The 25,887-nt window shown below is 45.1% G+C and overlaps 1 pseudogene; it reads right to left on the reverse strand.

The window, feature by feature from the left end:
* Window positions 1-2,610: 2,610 nt before the first annotated feature.
* Window positions 2,611-25,887, reverse strand: part of LOC141476632 (haloacid dehalogenase-like hydrolase domain-containing protein 2) — a 39,654-nt pseudogene continuing 16,377 nt past the window's right edge.

The following is a 25,887-nucleotide window of genomic DNA, read 5'->3' on the forward strand; positions in this document are numbered from 1 at the left end:
AAATATAGATTTTTCTTTATCTCCCTAGGCTTATTGGTTTTGTATATTAAGTGTTGAATTAGGCAGGGACATAAAAGAATGTCTTTTGGTAATAATAACAGTATTTAATAATTTTTTTTCTCTTTAGGTAACAGTAACTTCCCTGTGATCCGATTAGACACAATCACAACAGCAGATTTCCTGGATGTGATCGCCCACACCAAGCCATCGGCAAAGAATCTAAGCCAGAAATACACAGCTTGGCAGAGAGAATTTGAGTCAGTTTAGAAAGAAAAAACCCCAAAAGACTGAAAACTTCCAAAATTTTTGCCTCCAAAGGATGGAATGGTGAATGGGAAGGAAATGCAGCAGGGAAATGTTTCCAGGGAAGAGAACGCAGTGACAAATGTCAGGGGAAATCTTTGCTTTCAAATTTAATTGGAGGGGTGTTTGGTTATTTTTTTATTAGCCATTTTCAATGATCATTCAAAAAAACATTCTTCCTGGAAATAACGTAATGGCAGTTGCTATCTAAGGCTCCAGCCTTAATTTTATGGATAAAGACTTAAAAGATCGATTGCTTCTTGGTCTTTATTCATGACAGTTCTTTCCAGGTTTGGGGTAGAAGAACCGGAGCAGAAAGCTTGTTAAAAACAGTTAGATAATTAGTGTAATTCTCCCTTTCTAAGACTCTCTAGAGCATCACAGTCAGCAGAGACCTGCACCCTTTTTAATGAAATGTGACCGCTTTTGGTGAAATTTGGGACCGTAGCAGTGCCTTGTAAATTTGTTTAATTTGTTGTTTTTAGCTTAGATCAAAACCTTGATGTGCCAAATGTGTTACTTTCCAGTTGGTTTGGGATATTTCCAAGGCAAGGAATTAGAAGAACTTGGAGACACTGTAGAAAACCAGCAGATTTAGGCTAATCTAACTAGAAACCAGATTGGTGGTTACCTGCTGTTCACAAACAGCGAGTCTTTGCAGCACAGTGATAAATACTAGCCAAGTTGGAGACTTTTCTGCTTATAAGCACTCAGGACTGCCACATGTCCTTTAATATTTTAATTAGAAATTCTAATCAGTCATTTTTTCAGGCTCTCGGGTCTCATTGCTGCCCCTCTCTTGCTTGGCCAAGAGAGTTACCGTCTTTGCAGTTCTCCCAGTGTTTTCTTTGCACGGACTTGTGAGAAGCTGCTTTTCTAAGTACCACAGTTTTGCATGATTTCCAGCTCCGGGAACTTCTGAAGCACTGACAGTCTCTATTTTTTTGTTCCAGTGTCACTCACATTGTCACAGATCTTTATGGGAAAGGCCTGCACAGGATTTTGTTTGTAGATCTCTCTCCTCCTGAACCTGACTCTGTCTAAGGGCCAAAAACCTCCAAGCCGAAACCAACACCGATTAAGAACTGTTGGCATTAACATTAGATGTGTGAATTTATTCAAAACTGCAGGTTACAATTCATGAGGGCACAAAAACGGTATCTAAAGACGTTTTTTGTTCCTGGGAGGTGTTACTGTTTCTTGCATTTCTACTGCAAGGTCTACTCTGTCCACATGTTCTGTCTCAGACAGAGATTAAATCTGAACCTGCAGACAATCTTTCATGTCAGAAGAGCTTCCCTTTCATTCATCACAATGATTTTTCTTAACAATAACAAGCACGGCTTGTTACACAAAACTCTATTTTCAATAAGGTTAGTACTCCAGCAATGTATAATTACAATCTAATAATTTAACACTCAGGAGCACTGTAAAACAAACTGTAAAGGACTTTGATTATTACAGTTCGCAAATGGACCAGAAAAGCTATTTACTGTCATTACAAAGTTGGTTCATATTGGGGGATTTAGCACATAGGAAAAGCACTGCCTACTACAAAATTAAATTTCATTTTATGGCTCTACTAACCAACTGTGGAAAAATTGGAATCTGTCCCCATGGCTTGTGAAGGATTTTTTTTCCATAACATTAAAAAGAAACAAAAAACCCCGCCAACAATAGTGAAATTTTGCAACTGTAGCATTAATAGGACTCTGCTGAAGTCTAATTTCAAAAATTCACAGTCTCTAAGGCATTTAACACCAGGTTTTTGTTTCTGTACCATTCTTTTTAATAACAGCATCTAATTAAAACATCTGTAAAATGCTGACAGTTTTAATTTGATGTAAAATCTGAAAAACAAAAAACCCCAATGAGAGGAAAGATATCAACAGTAGTTATTATTAAACAATGGTGATATTTCAATTTAAAAGTCACTTCTAAACGTGCATAATCTCTACCTTTAAATTAGAGCAGAGCAGAGGCGTGCTCAGTGAAATCACTACAAGCTGACTAAGGCTCTGTTAGTCTTTGAGGTTTATTTATTTGAGTATTTCCAGTGTGGTGTTTTTTTCAATTTAGCTTATTCAGCAGTTTGTAGCCCGCCCGTCTCACCTGCTCAGCATTCACGGTCCCTCATCACATCCTCCTGAAACTACTACAGGAAATGAGCGTCCCAAATCTGCTGGGTGGGAGGAGCTCATGGTTGGGTTTCTGATGCATGCATTGATCCTGTGACCTTAATTTTTGAAGCCAGAGTAAAGGAAATTATGTGACATGGACGTTTCTTCAAACTAACTATTCCATTTCTCACAGCAGATGCTCTAGGATATGTTCCAATGCCACTGGGAAATTCTCACAGGTTAAGTAAGGAGCTGGCTTGTCTTCATCTGCCGGTCAATATTTACCTGTAACAGATTAACAAAAAGATGCATTTACCCAGCTCCTTTGGGTAATTGTTTTTTCCCTGAAAATTACAGCCTCTTCGCATCAGTAACAACCAAACACAGTAGGAGAAATGCCCATCTGAGGTTCTTCTGCAACAAACATCTCACAATCTTCCCTGAACAAAAAATGAGCCTGACTGAATCACAGAATCACGGAATGGTAGGGGTTGGAAGGGACCTCTGGAGATCATCTAGTCCAACCCCCTGCTGGAGCAGGGTCACTCAGAGCAGGTTGGACAAGAAAGCATCCAGGCGGGGTTTGAATGTCTCCAGAGAAGGAGACTCCACGCCCTCTCTGGGCAGCCTCTTCCCCTGCTCTGGCACCCTCAAAGTAAAGAAGTTTTTTTTGCATGTTCAGATGGAATTTCCCGTGTTCCAGTTTGTGTCCATTGCCCCTTGTCCTGTCACCGGGCATGTGGAATAATGACCAGGGGTGACTTAAAATCTAAACTTTAGTGTTGTTCACACATTAAGGAATGGTATAACATCGAAGGAGCTTCCAGGATAGAGTACAGCTGCAGCTGGTATGCAAGGCCACAGTGTTCCCTGGATAATTGCTTGTGAAGCCACGTGGAGGGTAGAACAGAATGAAGACTCCATGGCCAGCCTCTGTGATATCACTGCAGAAGATAGGAGCTGGATGGTACTATGGAGCTGATAACCTGCACAATTACCACCCTGGGCCAAGAGTCTGACAGGTTTTGACAAAATGCTATCCTTTGTGTGAACTTTGCTCATTATAATGTCATTATAATACCAAAACACACCTCCAGCCCAAAGGCTACCCGCCTCCAAGGTGCAACCACTCCTTCATGAGTCTGCGCCATGAATTTTTTGTAAACTATACCTTTAAATGCGAGGCGAGAGAATTTTACACCAATCATAATAAAGGTATTTATGACTAGAGTCACTCAAGCTCCACCTTGAAGCTAAAAAATAATATAAAAATGGCTAAAAAAAGGGGGAATGTTAGGGAAGATATCATCAGGGAAGATATCATCGTAAACAAGCCAGGAAAGATACCATCATAAATTTCCTCCAACTTCTGGGATTAGCCGACAGGCTGAGCCTCTCTTCTCCCTTATTGGGATGCCTTTGGGTAAGAATTTGGACTTTTTTCCCCAGGGAAACTTAGAAATCTTTATAGAATTGCTTTTAATTTAGTGTATGTTATAGCCAGGCTATATTATTTGTAATCTTGTTATTTGCACATGCTTTTGTAGGCAGTAAATTTATCACCAGCAAACCAAAAGAACCTGTACTTCTGTTGCTTTAATAAACTGCACCATTCATCAAGTTAGTCGTAAAAGTTTCTCATTGGGTGCCGCCAAACTCTCTAAATTATGGCCATGTGAGTCCATGGAGTGCGACTAAGCTGAAAGTGCGGTACACTATTTAGTGCATCCAAATCTTGATAGTTAAAATTGAACACGGCTGGACTAATAGTGCCAAACTATTTCCCCCCCACCTTCATGCAACAGGGCACCACTGAGAAGAGTGGTGCCCATCCTCTTGCCACCCGCCCTTTATATATAGATAAGCATTGATGAGGTCCCCTCTCAGTCTTCTCTTCTCCAGGCTGAACAGACCCAGGTCTCTCAGCCTTTCCTCATCAGAGAGGTGCTCCAGTCCCTTGATCACCTCTGTAGCCTCTGCTGGACTCTCTCCAGTACTTTCCTGTCCTTCTTGAACTGGGGAGCCCAGAACTGGACAGAGAACTCCAGATGCGGCCTCCCCAGGGCAGAGTAGAGGGGGAGGATGACCTCCTTCGACCTGCTGGCCACGGTCTTTTCAATGCCCCCCAGGAGATCATTGGCCATCTTGGCCACAAGGGCACATTGCTGGTTCCTGGGCAACTTGTTGTCCATGACTGAAGATTCCTCCAGGGGCAGCTTTGGGTCAAAATTAGTGTAACTTATGCACTGGTTTCACTGGTGTTATTCGCTCACTGAATATTCAGATATTTGTGCTGTAGGTTCTTGAAATAATAATGTTATCACCTTCATTTTCAACACAATGGACTGTGTTGCACAAGCAACCGCCACCTCAGAAAGACCTTCCCCAGTCCATGGTACTATCCATAACATCAATAATACCTGTCAGTCCCTTTGGGTTCCACTTTTGTCTGAAGGAAAATTACTTTTATAATTACTAGTGTAATTACTACAGAATGTCACCAGACCTCATGAATGATCAGCGGTTACATTGCTAAGGCCAATTTTGGTGATCTAAGATGTCACAGTAACAGTTCTCTCTGTTCTTTGACCAGTACTCGGGATTTTAGAGTCATTAGAGATAAAAATTCACATTACAAGATCAGCTGTCTCCCGAAATGACCGCTCCACCGAGTACTTACCAGTCCTTACCAAAATCCCATGCATGCCTGCATTCTGGGCGCCACCAACATCATCCCTGCAGTCCTGGGAAAGAAGAGGAGATTGCTGATTAGTGGTCACAGGTGCTATTTCTGAAGTTTTTCAGAACATTCTCTGCTTCGCACATCACTAACCACCCACTCAAAAGCAGCTACACAGGGTCAAATCTTTTAGCTACCTATTAGAGAAACTGTCACAGGAATGATTTACTTTTAATGTGCTTTTAATGACTGAATTAAGAGAATCCACCCCACGGACTACACATTAAATCCTGCAAGTTTTGACGGTTCAATTCTCACCCTTCGTTTAATCCCGGTGCTTTTAGAAAGACCATTTCATGGCATTTGGGAGACAATGGCACACAGTGGAGATGAGCACCACGTGAGCAGGCAGGTGACAAGGTATTTGGTCCCCATGTACATCGCCAATCATGACGGCCTCTGGGGCACATTCAGTCCCCTGCAAAGCTTCTAGGAAGAAGGTTTTCTAGGGCTTCCCCACCACTGTCGCTTTGGCCTTGGTCGCATATTCCAGCCTGGCTACAAAAGGTCCGGGTCCCAGAGCCAAGCCATCTTTTTTCTTTAAATACCTGGCTTTATGAATAGCTATGAGAGGAGCACCATCCAAAATCAACCTAAAGAAAGTACAAAAATTATATTAAAGAAATTATATTTACAGTTGAAGGCCTGAACTGCCTTTAGTTTAAGATGATGACACTGACTTTCATGAAGCCCCAAATTATAATGCAAGCTACTATTTGTTTGGAGAGTTAAATAAGTCATGGAAGTCACGGAATTGTCGGAGTTGGAAGGGACCTCTAGAGATCATCTAGTCCAACTCCCCTGCTAAAGCAGGATTGCCCAGAGCACATTACTCAGGACTGCATCCAGGTGGGTCTTGAAAATCTCCAGAGAAGGGGACTCCACGACCTCCCTGGGCAGCCTGTTCCAGTGCTCTGTCACCGTCACCGTAAAGAAGTTCTTCCTCATATTTGAATGGAACTTCCTATGTTCCAGCTTGTGCCCGTTGCCCCTCGTCCTGTCACTGGGAACCACTGAAAAGAGTCTGGCTCCCTCCTCCTTCAACCCACCCTTTAGATGCTTGTAAGCATTAATAAGGTCTCCCCTCAGCCTTCTCTTATCCAGGCTAAAGAGCCCCAGCTCTCTCAGCCTTTCCTCATAAGGGAGGGATGCTCTTTCCCTCCTTCCTTCCTTCCTTCCTTCCTTCCTTCCTTCCTTCCTTCCTTCCTTCCTTCCTTCCTTCCCTCCATCCCTCTTTCCTGCCTTCTTTCCTTCCCAAACTCCTTCCCTCCTTCCTTCCTTCCCTCCCTTCTTCCTTCCTTCCTTCCTTCCTTCCTTCCTTCCTACCTTCCTTCCTTCCCTCCCTCCCTCCCTCCTGCCTTCCTTTATTTCCTCCTTCCTTCCTTCCTTCCTTCCTTCCTTCATTCCTTCCTTCCCCCTTCCTTCCTTCCCTCCTTCTCTCCTTCCTCCTCCCTTCCTTCTTTCCCTCCCTCCTTCCCCCCTTCCTTCCTTCCTACCTTCCCTTCTTCCCTTATTTCTTCTTTCCCTCCTTCCTTCCTTCCTTCCTTCCTCCTTCCTTTCCCCCATCCTTCCCTCCTGCACGCCTTCCTGCCTGCCTTCCTTCCTTCCTTCCTTCCTTCCTTCCTTCCTTCTTTCCCTCCCTCTTTCCCTCCTGGGCTCCTTCCTTCCTTCCTTCCTTCCTTCCTTCACTCCATCTCTCCTTCCCTCTCTCCTTCCCACTTTCTCTCTTTCCTTCCTTCCTTCCTTCCTTCCTTCCTTCCTTCCTTCCTTCCTTCCTTCCTTTATTTCCTCCTTCCTTCCTTCCTTCCTTCCTTCCTTCCTTCCTTCCGTTCCTTCCTTCCTTCCTTCCTTCCTTCCTTCCTTCCTTCCTTCCCTATTTCTGTCCCTCCTTCCCCCTTCCTTCCTTCCCTATTTCTCTCCTTCCTCCTCCCTTCCTTCTTTCCCTCCCTCCTTCCTTCCTTCCTTCCTTCCTTTATTTCCTCCTTCTTTCCTTCCTTCATTCCTTCCGTTTTTCCTTCATTACTTTCTTCCCTCCTTCCCTCCTTCTCTCTTTCCCTCCCTCTTTCCTTCCTTTTTTCCTTCCTTCCTTCCTTCCTTCCTTCCTTCCTTCCTGCCCTCCTGCCTTCCTTTATTTCCTCCTTCCTTCCTTCCTTCATTCCTTCCTTTTTTCCTTCCTTCCTTACTTTCTTCCCTCCTTCCCTCCTGCCCTCCTTCTCTCTTTCCCTCCCTCTTTCCTTCCTTCCTTCCTTCCTTCCTTCCCTCCATCTCTCCTTCCCTCTCTCCTTCCCGCTTTCTCTCTTTCCTTCCTTCCTTCCTTCCTTCCTTCCTTCCTTCCTTCCTTCCTTCCTTCCCTATTTCTTTCCCTCCTTCCCCCTTCCTTCCTTCCCTCCTTCTCTCCTTCCTTCCTTCCTTCTTTCTTTCCTTCCTTCCTTCCTTCCTTCCCTATTTCTTTCCCTCCTTCCCCCTTCCCTCCTTCTCTCCTTCCTTCCTTCCTTCCTTCCTTCCTCTTTCCCTTCTTCCCTCCCTCCCTCCCTCCCTTCCTTCCTTCCTTCCTTCTTCCCTTCTTTCTTTCCTTCCTTCTTTCCTTCCTTCCATCCTTCTGACGCGCAGAAACAAACCCTACAACTCGAATAGAATTATAAAGCAGGTATGTTTATTGCGGCACTGGGTGCAAGGGGGATTTCTCCTCTTAACTTACACACTGGCTCGAAAACAGCGGCCTGCTGTGAGTCCCACAGAATGTTGAATGTGCTGCTGAAAGGAAGCGGGAGCCGGCTGGCCTGAAATCCCTCCGGAGTAGAGAGGTGAGCTGTGGGAAACATGGGGAATCAAGCATCTTCCCCAGAAAGAGACGTATATTAACTTATGAAAGGTCTCCTTAAAAAGCATGGGAAAAATATTTCCGGGCATGACCTCAAGGCAATGATTAAATGGGTGCAGGTGAAAATACCCACTGTAACTGCATCGAGTATTTTTACATGGGAACTCTGGGATGACGTGGGGGTGAAATTATGGGACGCGGCAACAACGGGAGATGCCGAGGCTCAGCGGATGCTCCCGTGGTGGAGAGGCATTTTTGAGACTCTAAAAGCCAAGGAAGGGGGAATAGAAGCCAAAGAAGGGGGAGAGGCACCACCTTCTGAGCCACCGCGTCCCAGACCTTTAGGCGCACACGCTGCCGGTTACCCCCCGGAAGAAGACCCTTTCGATTCAGGTCCGGTCGATCCGGACAAGGAACTGGACTTATACCCCCCCGACCCACACGATGTGTGGGCTAACATAAGACGACAAGCCCTGAAAGAGGGGGAGCTGGAGGTTGCTAGAACAATAGTGGCTCCGGTGATTTATCAGGGCCGGGGGGTGCAATGGGAAGCCCTATCTTTTCCAGTTATTAAGGAACTGTGCTGTACCATCACCGAGCATGGGCTTTCTTCCCCCTATTTTGCGAGTCTGTTGTCTTCCGTGTTCGACACATATGTTATGACTCCTCATGATCTAAAGTCTCTAGCGCAGTTGTTATTGACTCCGACTCAATACTCACTATGGGAATCACACTGGAGAAGGGGACTTCAGGCACTTCTCCTTACATATGCGGGTCATAATAACGCTGCATTGGCTGCGCTGACCATGGAGCACCTTACCTGTACAGGTCAGCACTCAGATCCGGCAGCTCAAGCTCGAGATTGCCCCCGAGAGGCTCTCGCGGCGGTCCGCGAAGAAGCGAAAAAGGCTTTTCTTGAGGTCCCCGACTCACAGAAACCGCAGAAAGCCTTTACCACTATCACTCAGGGACCCTGGGAGCCTTACATGCAGTTTATTGATAGACTGAAACAGGCTTTGGAACGTCAAATAGACAACACGGAAGCTCGGGAAATACTGTTGTTGAAGCTGGCTGTTGAAAATACTAATGCTGATTGTAAAAAGCTATTGAAATCTCTTCCTAATCCGAATCCCACATTGATTGAAATGGTGGAAGCTTGTAATAGAATCGGCACTGTAGATCATAAATTCGAGGCTATGGCTGCCGCCTTTGCAGCCATGAAAGGTCCATCAGGCATGGGGAATTGTTATGATTGTGGTAAGCCAGGCCATTTGAAAAAGAACTGCCTGGTCACAAAAGGAGGGGCTAAGTCTCAAGCCCCTGGGATTTGCCCTAGATGCCGAAAAGGACATCATTATGCTAATCAATGCCGGTCTAAGTATGATTTCCAGGGTCAACTGATACAGGGAAACCGATCACGGAGCGCGGGGCAGCAACGCGTGCAGACACAAGTACCGCAGCCGATGTTCCAAACCCCCCGGAGGGAAGCAGCAGTGCCTCAAGTCTTTGTCCAGCAACAGCCGGTAGCGCCAGATTGGACCTGGCAACCTCACACATAGTAACGTTACTCAATCCCTCAGTTCACCTATTGTCAACAAATATCTCGGGGCCCTTACCCCCTGGAACACAAGCGCTATTATTAGGAAGATCATCTACAACATTGTCAGGCCTTTTTGTATTACCAGGGGTCATTGACTCCAACAGTATCGATGAAATTAAGATTATGGCATGGACCCCATTTCCTCCCTGCACAATACCTAAAGGTAGCCGTATAGCACAATTAATATTGATTCCAGCGGGGACGAACTCCCCCGTTCCTAGTCAACCTCACCAAAGGAGGGGAGGGTTTGGATCTACGGGGAACCCACAAATTCTATGGGTGCAATCTATTTCTCAAAAGCGACCCGTATGTCAATGTACCCTTATCCGCGGAAGACAGCAAGTAGTGCTAAATGGAATTATTGATACTGGAGCTGATGTTACAGCAATCTCTCAGGCTAAGTGGCCCCCACAATGGCCTCTGGCTAACGTTTCCCAAGCATTGGCTGGAATTGGGGGAACTGGTAGCAGCCACCAAAGTTTGGAATTAATCCAAATCCAAGGTCTGGAGGGGCATATAGCCTCTGTTAAACCTTTTGTGTTACCCGTTCCTATGATTCTGTGGGGGCGTGATGTGCTATCACAGTGGGGAATGTCCATTCGGACCCATTTTTAGATGGGGCCATTGAAATGCGCGACACCCTAAAGTTGACATGGAAAACCGATACCCCTATTTGGGTAGATCAATGGCCCCTACCACTGCAAAAGCTTTGCGCCCTCCAAGAGTTAGTTATGGAGCAGTTAACAAAGGGGCATATTGTGCCTTCCACTAGTCCCTGGAATTCACCTGTTTTTGTTATTAAGAAACAAACTGGCAAGTGGCGCTTGCTCCACGACCTCAGGAAAATTAATGACGCTATGGAAGACATGGGAGCCCTCCAACCAGGAGTCCCGTCCCCCACTATGATTCCTCGACATTGGCATTTGACTGTTATTGACCTCAAGGACTGCTTTTTTAATATCCCATTGCACTCAAATGATGCTCCTAAGTTTGCTTTTTCAGTTCCAAATGTCAACATGCAAGCCCCGTTGCAAAGATACCAGTGGGTTGTGCTGCCACAAGGAATGAAGAACAGCCCTACAATCTGTCAGTGGTATGTAGCTAAAGTACTTAGTCCTGTTAGGACCGCAATGTCCGGTGTCTTATTGTACCATTACATGGATGACATCCTAGTGGCCGCACAACATCACGAGGTCATGGAGGAAGCTGTAGCCCTTGTCACAACTGCTGTCAACTCAGCAGGCCTCTGTATTGCGCCAGAGAAGGTTCAAAAGATACCCCCATGGAAATACTTAGGTTGGCGCATCAGGGCCCAGACTATAGTTCCTCAACCTTTACAGCTACAGGTAGACATAAAAAACTTGCATGATGTACAGAAATTGTTGGGAACAATCAATTGGGTCCGACCGCTGTTGGGAATTTCTAATGCGGACTTAGGTCCTTTATTCGAACTGCTTAAAGGAGATACTGACTTGCATTCCCCCCCGCAGTCTTGGCCCTCAGGCCATTGACTCTTTGCAAAAGGTTGCTACAGCAATCACTCTCAGACAAGTACACCGGTGGGCTCCCGAATTACCTTTTTATCTAATTATTTTAAACCCCGCTCGACAGCCTCATGCACTAATATTTCAATGGGACCCTCAGAAATCAGACCCACTGCTGATTATCGAATGGGTTTTCCTGCCGAATCAATCTACAAAAACCATTTCAACGCAGCATGAGATGTTTGCTTCTTTGATAATTAAAGCCAGGCAACGCTTGTTAACATTATCAGGAGTAGACTTTGCTTGTATTTGCTTACCTGTGACGAACATGTATTTACAATGGCTTTATCAGCAGTCAGACGCCTTTATTATGGCATTGGCAGACTATACGAGTCAACTCACATCCCACCCACCTTCGCATAAGCTGCTTAATGTTGACTTTCGCTTGATACCCAGGCCGAAAAGGAGCAATGAGCCATTACAAGCCCTTACTGTATTTATGGACGGGTCTGGAAAATCGCACAAATCAGTAATCTTATAGTGGGACGACCAGCATGGACCATGGGACTTGGACATAGAGACCGTTCCTGGTTCTCCCTGTCGGAGTGGGAGACGGACCCGGAGTAACGATGAGTCTCAATATGAGTATGGTCGTTCTCACTTTATTCAAGTTCACACAGAGTATATAAAGACAGACAAGCAGAGCACGCGCTAGCAAGAATTATACGATTGGCTTACAGTCTCTGTTCACGCGCCTAGAGCGCTCACACAATTAGTGCAGACCTCTTGTCCACGCGCAGCAGATGTTTCTCTATCTCCCGGAGGCAGTACCGCTTATCACTTACTTATCATGTAGCTACTTCTTCATACTTCTGTTTCTCAAGGACAGTTCACAGCCTCCTCCAGGCTCTCATCCCTATCAAAGACTGGGTTGCTCATTGTAATCAAGTCGTGCCCTTTTTCACTCAGCCATTCCTCCACAATTCCCCCTTCTTGTTTTTGAGCAATCCAGGCTTGCTTTACTACTTTTAACATAGCTCTCTTAATACAACTAAGCACTAAACATAAGCATAGACCAATAATCACAAGAGTTATTATAATGCGCAAGCCTTCAACAAGGAAGCCTACTAACCATTGTGGCATATTCCCAAACAAGTTAGTCAGCCACCCATCTAAAAACCCATGGTTTTGACGAATTTTGTTTGCATGCTCTTTTAACCACTGCAACTGTTTATGAATTGATTCGCTGTGATCGGACAAATTCATACAGCACATACCTTCAAAATCCTCGCAACCATGACCTTGAGCTAATAGCAAAAGGTCAATTGTGGCTCTATTCTGCAAAATTGCGTGGCATAAGCTATTTTGATCTCCTAACAGAGTTTCTATTACCTCAGTGGTGACTTTAGCTTGTTTTTCAGCCCAACAAGCTAACCGTCCTATCTCCTTCAAAGCTCTGCCTGCTGCTGCCCCAGGTACAAACAGGGATAAAAACACTCTCTCAGTGGGATTGAGCAAGGTAACTTCATCATTGCAATTTGGTGGGAGACCCGTGACCGCCCGTTTCGTATGTGCGGTGTTTTCTCCCTTGGTCACATTTTTCCACCAGTTTTGATTTGGGGCCAACAACGTTAATTTGCCAAGATAACATGGACCACCTATCGCATTTTTCAGTATTCCCTGCCATGCCCTGTCACCACATATCAAAAACACGTCTGGCGGCAAGGCTTTTGGGGTGCCATTGTTCCAAATTTGCTGTTCCCCTTTCGTTCCAACCCCAAGGGCTCCCAGTCCTTGTTTTGATGTGTCATTTGTGCCACAAAATGCGCCTTTATATCTATAGTCATAGTAGTTTGCTTTCGAAGTGACGTTTGTCCACCCTGTCCAATTAAATGATCGATAATAATTTATGCCAGTAAAGGCAGGTCCTCCAAAAAATATGCAGGTTTGAGTCCAGTTCTGGGAGACATTTCCAATTCTCATTGATCCTAACAGTTCTAATTCTTGAGGGTCCCAAGGCAGCGTAACATTCAGGCTATTAAGGAGCGTGGCACTACAATTACTAACGCTCTGGGAATTAGTGCAGTTCTGCTTACTATACTTGCTAAAGTCTTCTACCTTAAAACCAGGCACTCCTATCAAACATGTCCGAAAAGGCTCTGTAGCAGAGGCAAGCGATAGACAAAAGGCTTGTTGTCCTGTCTTATTCGCCCAGGTGACCCACATGTTTTCCCTAGGTTCAATCTTGTGGAGGGTCATTACCGCCGGGATCAATATCCCCAGGGTCAGGATCTTGAACATCTTGGTTGTCAGGCGGATCATGTCGAGTCAGAGCAGGTTTTACAGCTCGACTGGGCACCCACACTGGACCGCAATCTGTGGAGACACACATATAACCTCGACCATTAAATATAACAGGAACAGGCCCCATCCAAATTCCAGAGACTGGATCTCTATACATCACTTTGAGTTGCGGGAGTATTGTTGTACTATTGAACTTAAGGTTTTGATGGGGAATCATCACTGGCGGTTCCTCTCGATCACCCATGAGACAGAGAAAGTTCAACGTAAAGAGCGCACGATGTAGCCTTTGCTGAGCATCTGTCTCTACTCCCTTTTGTTTACCTAGATAGTCCTTCAATACTTGATGAGTGCGTTCCACTAATCCTTGTCCCGTAGGCGAATGTGGGATCCCTGTCGTGTGATCGACCCCCCATCTTAGCAAGAACTTTCTAACCTTTTGACTAACATAAGCAGGCCCATTATCAGTTTTAATGCATTCAGGCACTCCTAATACAGCAAAGCAAGCAAGCGTTTACATACATGATGTGCCTTTTCTCCGGGCAATGCGGTTGCCCAGATCATTTTTGAAAATGTATCAATGGTCACATGTACATACTTCAAGCGACCAAACTCTGGGATATGTGTGACATCCATCTGCCATAACTCTAACGCCTTTAGTCCTTTTGGGTTCGCTCCTAACCCTATTCCTGGGCCATGGCTCCCACATTTCGGGCAGGCTTGGATAATGCCTCGAGCCTCATTTTCTGTTAAATTAAATTGTCTTTTTAGCCCTTTTGCATTTTGGTGAAAATTCTCATGACTCTGCCTAGCTTGTTGAAATTTATCCATAGGGGGCACATGACACACTGGACTAACCAGGCTGTCAGCAAGTTGATTGCCCTGGCCTAATCCAAGGTCTAGCTGATGACTACGAATATGGATAACACAACAGGCAGCTGTTCTTTGGTCAAGTACAGATCGCAACCGAATAAATAAACTCCCCAGCCTAGGATTAGCTGTCTCTCTAAGTAGAGCGCCTTCCAGGCGTGGCACTATTCCAGCCACATATAATGAGTCTGTTACTACATTCAAGGGAGTGCTTAGCCAATTGTTCAAGGCCCAAACTACTGCGGTTAGTTCCAATGTTTGAAGGGAATCTCGAGGTTGTCCCTCTATGATATGCTGACACCATTGACCTTTTTCCTGCCAAACACAGGCTGCACGCCCCAAGCATTTGCCTGCATCTGTATACACAGTGATACCATCTGACAATGGGTCTTTCTGTACCTTGGGTCTTTCTAGCCACTGATTTCTTTTTAGAACTTGCCACAATTTCCCTTGTGGCTGTTGTGAATGCACTCTCCCACTGTAGCCTAACAAGGCCTTTTGCATGGCAGCGTCATTGCGCAGCCACCATTCTAAATCTACAGCGTTAACAGGTATGCTAATATCCTCTGGTTCTTTACCACTGATTTCTATGATTCCTGATCTCCCTTTTCGTATCAATTCACCTACTGCTTCAGTTCGCGTTTGAATGCTCGTTTTTGGTTGTACACTTAAGAACACCCATTCTAAGACATTGAACACATTCTCTTTTGTTACCTTCCCTTCGCATTTGTCAGTGGCATCACCAAAGAAGGAGAAGGGAGTAGCAAGTTCCCCCTTTTTGTTTTGCCATTGACAAATGACTGCATATGGTGAATTTTTGTGCAATTTGTTGTAGTGCTGCTTGCTGCGTTGCCGTCAGAGTAACGCCGTTGGCTGGATGATTGCTTCTCAATAATTCTGTTAAGGGTGCAATGTCGGTATTGGAAATGCCAACACAGTTCCGCACCCATTGAATGTCTCCAAGCAGGGTTTGGACGTCAGTGTGTGGAATTGAGTTGCAAGCTCGGTTTTTTGTGGTCGAATTTTGGAGTCTATGATAGACCGTGGTGCTTTGTTTTTGAGCTTCAGTCCTTTCTACTCTCAATAACATTTCTTCAACGCCTGCTCCTTTTGGTAGACTGGCTAGAATTTGCTTGGTGGTCTTATTGGCATTATCAAAAGCCAATACTTTGAACATCTGTTGTTTACCGCTGTCATCTAAATCAGGGTGATTCATGATTGCTTCCCACAGTCGGTCAACAAAGTTACTATATTTTTCTGTAGTTCCTTGCATCATGGTACCAAATGACGGAATAGTAGATCCTGGGAGGCCGAGAAACGCCTCTAGGGCAAGTTGTGCTGATTGCTGTAATAGGTTTGCTGGAAACGTCAATTGTACTTGCAAGTCACTAAATTTTCCGTGCCCTGCGAACATCTCTGCCGTGACTCCACGGAGGGGGTCTCCCTCCCCTTGTCTTTGAGATGCTTCATTCATAGCTCGTTGTTGCCAGGAGGATTCCCACAACAAATATTGTGTTGGAGTAAGCAACAGTTTCATTAGGTTACGACAATCATATGGACACATCAGATCAGCAGAAAAAATCCAGCTGACAATTTGTCGGGTAGCCTCAGATTTTAATCCATAAGTTGAGATGGTGGTGCGAGCTTGTAAAATTTTCCAATCATGTGGTTCCCATTTGCCAGTATTGTTTACATGTACGACGGGACACGCGAGAGGTGGAGTTCCACCCAGACTAGCGGCTGCTCCCCACTGTCCTTCTAATATAGCGTCTCTAATAATGCCATTCCAGCGTGCAGTTCTCGGAGGTGTTGAGGGATTCACTAGTCATGGAGGCATGTTATCATCCTTCCTCGCCACACGTAAATCTAAGTCGTCGAGCCGCCTTAAAACTGTCTGTAGCACTTTGTCTGTGGACAGTTTACGACTCTTGTCGGGAGGTGGAGTTGGCGGACCAGACGAGTCACTGGAGGGGGGTAGCGGTGGATACAAGAGAGGCGGAGTTGCTGGAGGCGGTGCTGTGGGCGGAGGCCGACACGCTGCTCCTCCCAAATCGATGAGATCAGTAGACGTTTCAGGCCCCTCCCCTGCTGGAGTTTTCTGAGGAGGCGCTTCCGCATTTGCATTACTTTTCTGTTTTGGTTTCGCATCGGTCGCTTCCGCTTTTCCCGAGTTTTGCAAGGGGTTCAGCGGCAAGTCTTTACTTTTCTCAGGAGGGTCAGAGTCCTCATTAGCTCGAATTTCAGCAACAGTTTTACACACAGTCCCGGTCATTCCCTTTACCGCGGGCAGCCCAAAGAACCGCGCAATAGGTCCAGGCTTACTTTCAGGTTTTAAGGCGGCCGCTCCTGGACCTAACGTTTGAGCAGCTGCACAGGCTACTTCCCGCTCCGCTTTCATCACTTCTAAAGTCTCTAGCACAGTATGCCACAACCCACGGACGGCTTTTATCTCTTTCTCCTCTTTTTCATCCCCCTCGATTGTTTTTTGCCACATCGTCCCTCCAAAATCTCGCCATTCCGAAACAGAAAACAGCATAGGTGTGTCAGAAAAATGACCCCATCGCTGTCCTAATTTAATTAACTTTATCAACAGTTTCGCCGGTACTTCATTCCCTCTCTTAGAGAGGATTCCAGCGAGTAGCATGGAACTTATCAACAGTTTCGCTGGTACTTCACTCCCTCTCTTAGAGAGGATTCCAGCGAGTAGCGTGGCCGCAGCTTCTGCTTGCATCACTGCGCCTGGGAGGCGAGAGGCCACCTCGCACCGTTGTCTGCTCCCGCCTTTGCGCCCGAGCAGCACTTCTCCCAGCCGTGGTTTCCCACTCCCCTCCTCTAGCTGCGTACCGCAGACTCGGAGAACTCAGTCCCGCTGAGCTATGGATCTCTGTGCATCCTCTGCTACCAGATGTCGGAGTGGGAGACGGACCAGGAGTAACGATGAGTCTCAATATGAGTATAGTCGTTCTCCCTTTATTCAAGTTCACACAGAGTATATAAAGACAGACAAGCAGAGCACGCGCTAGCAACAATTATACGATTGGCTTACAGTCTCTGTTCACGCGCCTAGAGCGCTCACACAATTAGTGCAGACCTCTTGTCCACGCGCAGCAGATGTTTCTCTATCTCCCGGAGGCAGTACCGCTTATCACTTACTTATCATGTAGCTACTTCTTCATACTTCTGTTTCTCAAGGAGAGTTCACAGCCTCCTCCGGGCTTTCATCCCTATCAAAGACTGGGTTGCTCATTGTAATCAAGTCGTGCCCTTTTTCACTCAGCCATTCCTCCACAGAAATTGTTGTTGCATATGATTTTGTCGGCTGTGCAATATGCTGTATTCATGACCGAGTACCGTGATCTCGCGACTGCTAAAGCATTGGATAACTTAACTGGCAATTTAAATCATATTGGTGTGAATGAGCTCGTCAGTGAGGGGCCTCGGGCTACTCCCGATGTGCAAGCCCAAATGGACAGATGGTGTTTTGAGCAAGTAACAGAAATTGTACTGCGCGCGATAAGACGGGTACCTGACACAGCCGCTCCAGAAGCTTCCTTTTCTGCTATCACACAAGCGCCTGGAGAACCCTATATAAAATTCCTTGTTCGGCTCCAAAATGCAGTAGAGAGACAAGTAGATAACCGAGCAGCTCGTGATATTCTTATGAAACAATTAGCATTCGAAAATGCTGATGCTGATTGTCATAAAGTATTGCGAACAATTAAGAATGCTAATCCTTCTATCACTGATATGATAAAAGCGTGCCAAGATATCGGCACAGAATCTCATAAAATGAGTCTCTTAGCTGATGCATTATCAACACAGCTCACTGTGGGGGCTGCTCAAAAGGCAGACTGCTATAATTGGGGAAAGCCTGGGCATCTTAAAAAAGATTGTCCCCGTGCCCTGTACTTTATGGGGCCGAGACTTGTTAAGCCAGTGGGGAATCCTCCTGAAAACAAATTTTTAATAGGGGCTATTGACAAGCAGCAGGCCCTTTCATTGACATGGAAATCAGAAAAACCTGTTTGGGTAGATCAATGGCCCCTGAAAAAGGACAAACTGCTGCATTTGCATGACTTAGTACAAGAACAACTGGCTGCTGGCCCCATTGTACCCACCACCAGCCCGTGGAACACTCCTGTATTTGTAATACCAAAGAAAAACGTCAAGTGGTGATTGTTACAAGACCTTCGAGCTATAAATGCAGTCATTGAGCCTATGGGTGCGCTGCAGCCTGGTCTTCCTTCACCTTCTATGCTGCCTCAAAATTGGCCAATAGCTATAATTGATCTCAAGGACTGTTTTTTTGCTATTCCTCTACACCCAAGGGATGCACCCCGGTTTGCGTTCTCTGTACCATCTATCAATCAGCAACAGCCCACACGACGATATCATTGGACTGTGTTGCCGCAAGGTATGCTAAATAGCCTGACTATTTGCCAGCTAACTGTAGCAAATGCTTTGCAACCTGTCCGAAATGCAAACCCTCATGTTATATTTTATCATTACATGGATGACATACTTTTAGCTGCTGAAAAAGACAAAGACTTGCAGACAGTCATCTGCCAAGTCTGCCTTGCTGTCCAAGGAGCAGGCTTGCAGATAGCCGAGGAAAAGGTCCAACGTGAACCACCCTGGAAATACCTAGGATGGAAAATTAGAACTCACACCATCCAGCCACAAGCACTGAAGCTGGTGTTACAAATAAAGACTCTGAATGACCTGCAAAAATTGTTAGGAACCATCAACTGGCTCAGACCTTTTCTAGGTATCACCACACAAGATCTACACCCCCTGTTTCAATTATTAAAGGGTGACCCTGACCTGAACTCTAAAAGGCAGCTGACACCTACTGGACTGCGATGTCTACAGCAAGTAATGGAGGCTTTACAGACCCGTCAGTCACCGTCTTTGTTTAACGCTTCCAGTGTACTTAGTCATCATTCAAAATACGTTTCACCCATATGCCCTTCTAAGCCAATGGGATTCAACAAAAAAAGATAAGGGGAAATAACACTCAAGGGTTAATAGCAGGGCCATTGCTTGGCTTAAACTGTGTATCTATAGCCTAAAGCCATTGCCAAGGTGTTTAGGCAAAGAAAGGATGTGTTGAAACCATAAAGTGGTCATGTCATTTATGGCGTGAGTGGCCTCGATGGGAGATAAGGGAACAATTGGTATCCATTTGTCCTGACAGAGCGATCATCTGGTTTCCCAACCCCGTGGCCTGGAGCAACACATTAACATTAAAAGCGAGAGGTACACAGCGAGGAAGACATGGCCTTCATCCCCGAGACCCTGGCCCACGACCACCAGGAGACACTGCGCATGTGCAACAGGGAGGAGTTAAAGGCGGAGACCATGGAAATGATTTCTCATAACTCATTGTAATAAAGACCGCCTTTTTGGGGAAAGGTTATGGATATGTATAGGCGCCCCTTGAATATGTAAGATCTGATTGTATAAATCCTAAGCTAACTGCCGCGGTGGGTGCGCACAATTTTGGTGGGGCGACCCCCCGTGCTGCCCGGCGCTGAATAAACATACCTACTTTACAACCCCACAGGTTGTGGAGTCTGCTTTCCGCACATCAAAGACCCACTTGTGATATTAGAGTGGCTCTTTTTGCCTCATGCATTTACAAAGACTGTAACTTCACGATTAGAAATGTTTGCCAGCTTGATCCAGAAAGGTCGTCACCGACTTCAGACTCTAAAAGCTAGTGATCCAGAATTCATTTATATTCCCACCAACAAAAAAGACTTGGACTGGATGTTAGCAGAATCTCTCAGTGTGCAGACTGCACTTGCAGACTGCACTGGTCAAATTTTGATCCATTTACCTAAACATTCTCTGTTAAATTCCTTGGAAGAATTACCCCCGATTAATCAAACCTTACTTTCTCATACCCCACTTTCTAATGCAGTTACAGCATTCACAGACGGTTCTGGGAAAACACACAGGGCAGTAGTCCTTTGGTGATCCACCGACAATCTCTGGAACCAAGATATAAAATGTGTCGATGGATCACCCCAAGTTGTTGAGCTTGCAGCTGTTGCGCGTGCTTTTCAGCTTTTTTCTGATGTAAATCTCAATATCATAACTGATTCTTTATATGTTACAGGAATTGTCCAGCGTATAGAAGGCGCTTTCCTAAAGGAAGTCAACAACCCGGCATTATTTGCACAACTTAAAAAAATTATGGCATTATGTTTCCTATCGTAAATTACCCTATTATATCACACATATTCGGTCACACACCTCTCTGCCAGGACCCCTAGCCGAGGGCAACCGTGCTGCTGATAAAGCCACAGTCGCCCTCACCACACCGCAATTATTTCAACAAGCACAGCTCTCACATAGTTTTTTCACCAAAACAGGAAGGCACTGCAAAAGCTATTTCAGCTAACCACTGACCAAGCAGGTAATGTTATCTTGACATGCCCTGAATGCCAATCTATAGCCCCATTGCCACAATTGGGAGTTAACCCACGTGGCACATCACCACTGCAAATTTGGCAAACAGATGTTACACATTTTGGAGAATTTGGCCGCCTAAAGTATGTACATGTCACTGTTGATACTTTTTCTAATTATATCTTTGCCACTGCACATACAGGAGAAAAGAGTCGAGATGTCCGACGACACTGGCTAGGAGCCATCGCTGCTATGGGTATACCAGAAACCATCAAGACAGACAATGGCCCTGCGTATGTATCTAAAACCACACAACTTTTCTTACAGGAATGGGGCATTTGCCACATCACTGGAATTCCACACTCCCCTACAGGGCAGGCGTTTGTTGAGCGTGCCCATCAAACGCTAAAGCAATTGCTAATTAAACAAAAAAGGGGGAATCTGGGAGATCCACCACAGGAACGACTATGGAAAGCCACTTTTGTTTTAAATTTTCTAAACAGAGACAACAGTGATATGACACAAGTAAATCAACACTTTGGAGCTTCCCCAATGTTCAAAATACGGCCAATGGTCCATATTCGTGATATGGCCACTGGACAATGGGAAGGCCCTGTGCCATTGATAACCTGGGGGTGAGGATACGCTTGTGTTTCCACAGGAAATGGTCCCAAGTGGATCCCAGCACGATACGTTCGACTGTATCTAGAAGCCGAGCATCACAAACAACCATCAGAAACGACAGAGCAATGAATCTTTTCTGTTTACATAAGTATTGTTGGTTTTGATGTTAACTGGCCTGGTAGTTCTGTTGATAATTGTTGTTTGCCATGTTTGTTTTTCTGTGTTATAAATCAAGTCATGTATGCTCAAATGCACACTGTACTTGCCTTGCAAAGCATGATGTTAGAAAAAGAAGTGGATGTAGAATCCAGCCATAGCATAGAATTTGCGTGGAAGTAAGCTAATCACATTCTATGAGAGAGTTATAGAAATTAATAAGTTAAACGGTATAGTTAATAGTAGTGTAATAAGTAACTAAGGGTAATTTGCTGATCAAACAGGTTAAGCAAGAGGAACGAACCCATTGTAGCAGTCTTGAGAACTTCCTATTTAACCAGAAGATACACGTCCACAATGTTATCTGGCAACACCAAACATGGGAACACCCTGTTTGACAAGAAAGGCTTAACCACAATGTCATCAGAATGTGTTACCTTGAGCGAATGTTAAACCGTTAATGTCTTGCTAACGTGTGCCATTGTACCAATCAACCCTGAAAAGAATAGATTGTATAAGCTGATTCTGTGACGATATCTTATTGAAATTGCCCCAAGCAAGAAGCCCCTCGGAAGAAGCCGAGGGGCGTACCGAAGATGTTGCAATCGACCTCTGTGAAGACAAAAGGAGTCATTTAGCTTGCCTGAATTTGCGAGTCTTTGGTGGAGCTGCGACTCCCCGGCCGCCCAGCGATGCTTTTGCTTTCCTACCTTAATAAATATTTAATAAATCTATTTCGGACTCGATTTGTCTTAAAATTCAACTATAACAAATTTGGTGCCGTGACTCGGATCCAGACAGCCAACTCAGAATTCAACTCTGGGAAGGCGCCCCCATCTTCGGATGGTCCTGGAGGAGATTCCGACTTAGCTCACCTGGATTTTCCGAACTGAGATAGGAAAGCAAAAAGAAAGAGAAAGGAGAAACTGCAGTTCCCCGTAATTTTTGTGCACAAAGAGCCGGACGAAGACTCGGGAGTGAGTAAGTATATTGCGGTTCCGTTCGGTCGGGGATTGGGTACCTGGGGTGCGAGTGACTGAGACGTCCACTGGGCTTAGTAGCCCACCGGACGAAGTGAGTGTGGACCTCCTAATAGTGCGGTTCCCATTGTCCGCGAGGGCGTGGGCCACGAACGGAGGGAAGCGAGTGAAACTTGAGTGAGAGAAGGCACTCCCGGAAGATGGGACAGAAGAAAAGTAAGGCTTCTGGTTCCATACAGAAGATACGGGGTGGGGGTGGGCTCCCTGATATACCCCAAGATAGCCCATTAGGCCTAATGATTCGATATTGGGATAGTTCCCCTTCCCTAAAAGGGAAATCCAAGGAGAAATTGGTCTATTATTGTATGGAAATATGGGGAGGAAAACAGATAAGAAAAGATATATATTGGCCAATTCATGGATCCTTAGAGGATTGGATATGCCAACAATTAAACATATACGTTAACAACAAACGACCATTTAGTAAGGAGGAGAGTGAATATGCCTTTTTATGGATCCTGAGCACGGCTCAGGCCGCTAATTTGTTTCCATTAAAGGAAAAGAAAAATGATAAAAAGAAAAGGTGGGACATAGACGAACCTCCAGTGTCCCCCCCACCCTATGTCCCCCCTCCTCCGCCACCACAAGGTCCTGAGCAAGATCTCCCTCCAACAGCACCTACAGAACCTGAGGAAGAGACTCCTCCTTCTAATCGAAGAATAACTAGAAGTCAAATCAGAGAAAGAAGGGAGGAAAATTTATTGTATCCCTTAAGGGAGACTGCTATGGGGGGACCACAACCCGGAGTTGGATTTGTATCTGTACCCCTCAGCTCCGGGGATGTGAGGGAATTTAAGAAAGAAATGGGACACTTGTTAGAGGACCCATTAGGGGTAGCAGAACGTTTTGATCAATTCCTCGGGCCTAACATTTATACTTGGGACGAGATGGAGTCTATTTTAAAGATCTTGTTCACAAACGAAGAACGAGGAATGATCAGAATGGCAGGCATGAGACACTGGGATCAGAGGCATCAGCATGGTCCCGCCGGGGATGTAAAATGGCCCTTACAGAGGCCCAATGGGGACAATCAAGACCCCGCACATAGAAATAACATGGTTGATCTCCGTGATATGATAATTCAGGGGATTAGGGATTCTGTACCTAGAGGGCAAAATATCAATAAGGCCTTTAATGAACAACAGAAGAAAGATGAAACCCCCACCGAATGGCTGGAAAGATTGAGAAAGAGTTTACAGCTATATTCTGGGTTAGACCCCGATAGCCAAGTGGGTCAAGCCCTGCTGAAAACTCAATTTGTAGCTAAATCTTGGACAGATATAAGAAGAAAGTTAGAGAAAGTAGAAGACTGGCAGGAGAGGGGGTTAGATGAGTTACTACGAGAAGCTCAGAAGGTGTATGTGAGAAGGGAAGAAGAAAGTCAGAAGAAACAAGCCAGAATCCTGATGGCTGCTGTAAGGGAAGGGCAAAATCAGGGAAAGAGAAGAGAAAGTCCCTGGAAGGGCCCAGTAGAACCGAGAAGAAGGAGATTTGGTTCGCAGGACATAGAATGTTTTTATTGTCACAGGAAGGGACATCTGCAGAGAAATTGTCGGAAAAGAATGCAGGATGAGGAGATTTTTAAGGAAGATTAGGGGGGTCAGGGGCTCTATTTGCTGGGGACCCCTAAGGTTACCGAGCCCTTGATAAAATTGAAATTGGGTCCTCAGCATGAAGTGTTCGAGTTCCTCGTGGACTCGGGTGCCGAAAGATCAACCGTCCAAAAGTTACCATCTGGATGTGTTGAATCAAAGGATAAACTCCAAGTAATTGGTGCAAAAGGGGAACCTTTCAAGGTGCCCCTGATAAGGAATGTAGCAATAGAAGCCCCAAATAAAGATGGGGTGGGAACATTTTTATTGGTCCCAGAAGCTGAATATAACCTTTTGGGACGAGACCTGATGGTGGAATTAGGAATTAATTTGGAAGTAGACCAAGAGATGTTAAAAGTAAAGTTATGCTTATTAACCGCTGAAGATGAAGCCAAGATTAATCCAGAAACTTGGTATAGCCCTGGATCGGTGGGAAAATTAAATATCAAACCGATCACAGTCTCTATAAAAGACCCAGACCAGCCAATTAGGATAAAACAGTATCCCATCTCCAGAGAAGGGAGAGAAGGGTTGCAGCCAGTAATTGAGAGACTTTTGGTCCAAGGACTTTTAGAACCCTGTATGTCTCCTCACAACACTCCCATATTGCCCGTAAAGAAGCCGGATGGGTCCTATCGCTTAGTACAAGATCTGAGAGCCATAAACGAACGAACCATTACCCGGTTCCCTGTGGTGGCTAACCCACACACTATACTTAATCGGTTAAGTCCAGAATATAAATGGTATAGTGTTATAGATTTAAAAGATGCTTTTTGGGCCTGTCCCTTAGAAGAAGAATGTAGAGACTATTTTGCTTTCGAGTGGGAGGACCCCAAAACCCATAGAAAACAACAATTACGGTGGACTGTTTTGCCCCAGGGATTCACAGAATCCCCAAATTTGTTTGGACAAGCTCTGGAACAATTATTGGAATCCTACGAATTAAGTCAGGGATTAATCCTGATACAATACGTAGACAATTTATTGATTGCAGGAAAAACTCAAGAAGTAGTCAGAAATGAGAGCATCAAATTATTAAACTTTTTGGGCCTCAAGGGGTTAAAGGTTTCTAAGTCCAAATTGCAGTTCACTGAAGAAGAGGTAAAATATTTGGGACATTGGCTCACAAAGGGACACAAGAAATTAGATCCCGAAAGAGTGAAAGGAATTTTATCCCTAACAGCGCCCACTAATAAAAGACAGATAAGACAGCTGTTGGGATTGTTAGGGTATTGTCGACAGTGGATAGAAAATTACAGCAGTAAAGTAAAATTCTTGTACGAAAAACTAACTAAAAATGGGTTAGTAAAATGGACCCCTGAAGATGAGAAGCGCTGGGAGAACGTGAAAAGAAACCTGGTGGAAGCACCTGTCCTCAGTTTACCCGATATCCGTAAACCCTTTCAACTTTTTATCAATGTGGATAACGGGACAGCTTATGGGGTTCTGACCCAAGGGTGGGCAGGGCAGAGAAAGCCTGTAGGATATTATTCTAAAATACTAGATCCTGTAAGCCGCGGGTGGCCCACTTGTTTACAATAGTAAAATAATAAATAAATTTAAATAGTTAAATAGTGGCCACTGCATTATTGGTAGAAGAAGTTGGAAAGGTCACCTTAGGAGGTGAACTAAAGGTATACACCCCCCATAACATTCGAGGAGTATTGCAACAACGAGCTGATAAGTGGCTTACAGACAGTCGATTACTAAAATATGAGGGAATTTTGATTAACTCCCCATGGTTAGAAATGGAAACCACCTCTGTTCAGAATCCTGCCCAATTTTTATATGGGGAACCTAGGGAAGATTTGACACATGA

This window comes from Numenius arquata, chromosome W (assembly GCF_964106895.1).
Source record: "Numenius arquata chromosome W, bNumArq3.hap1.1, whole genome shotgun sequence".
NCBI classification, from domain to species: domain Eukaryota; kingdom Metazoa; phylum Chordata; class Aves; order Charadriiformes; family Scolopacidae; genus Numenius; species Numenius arquata.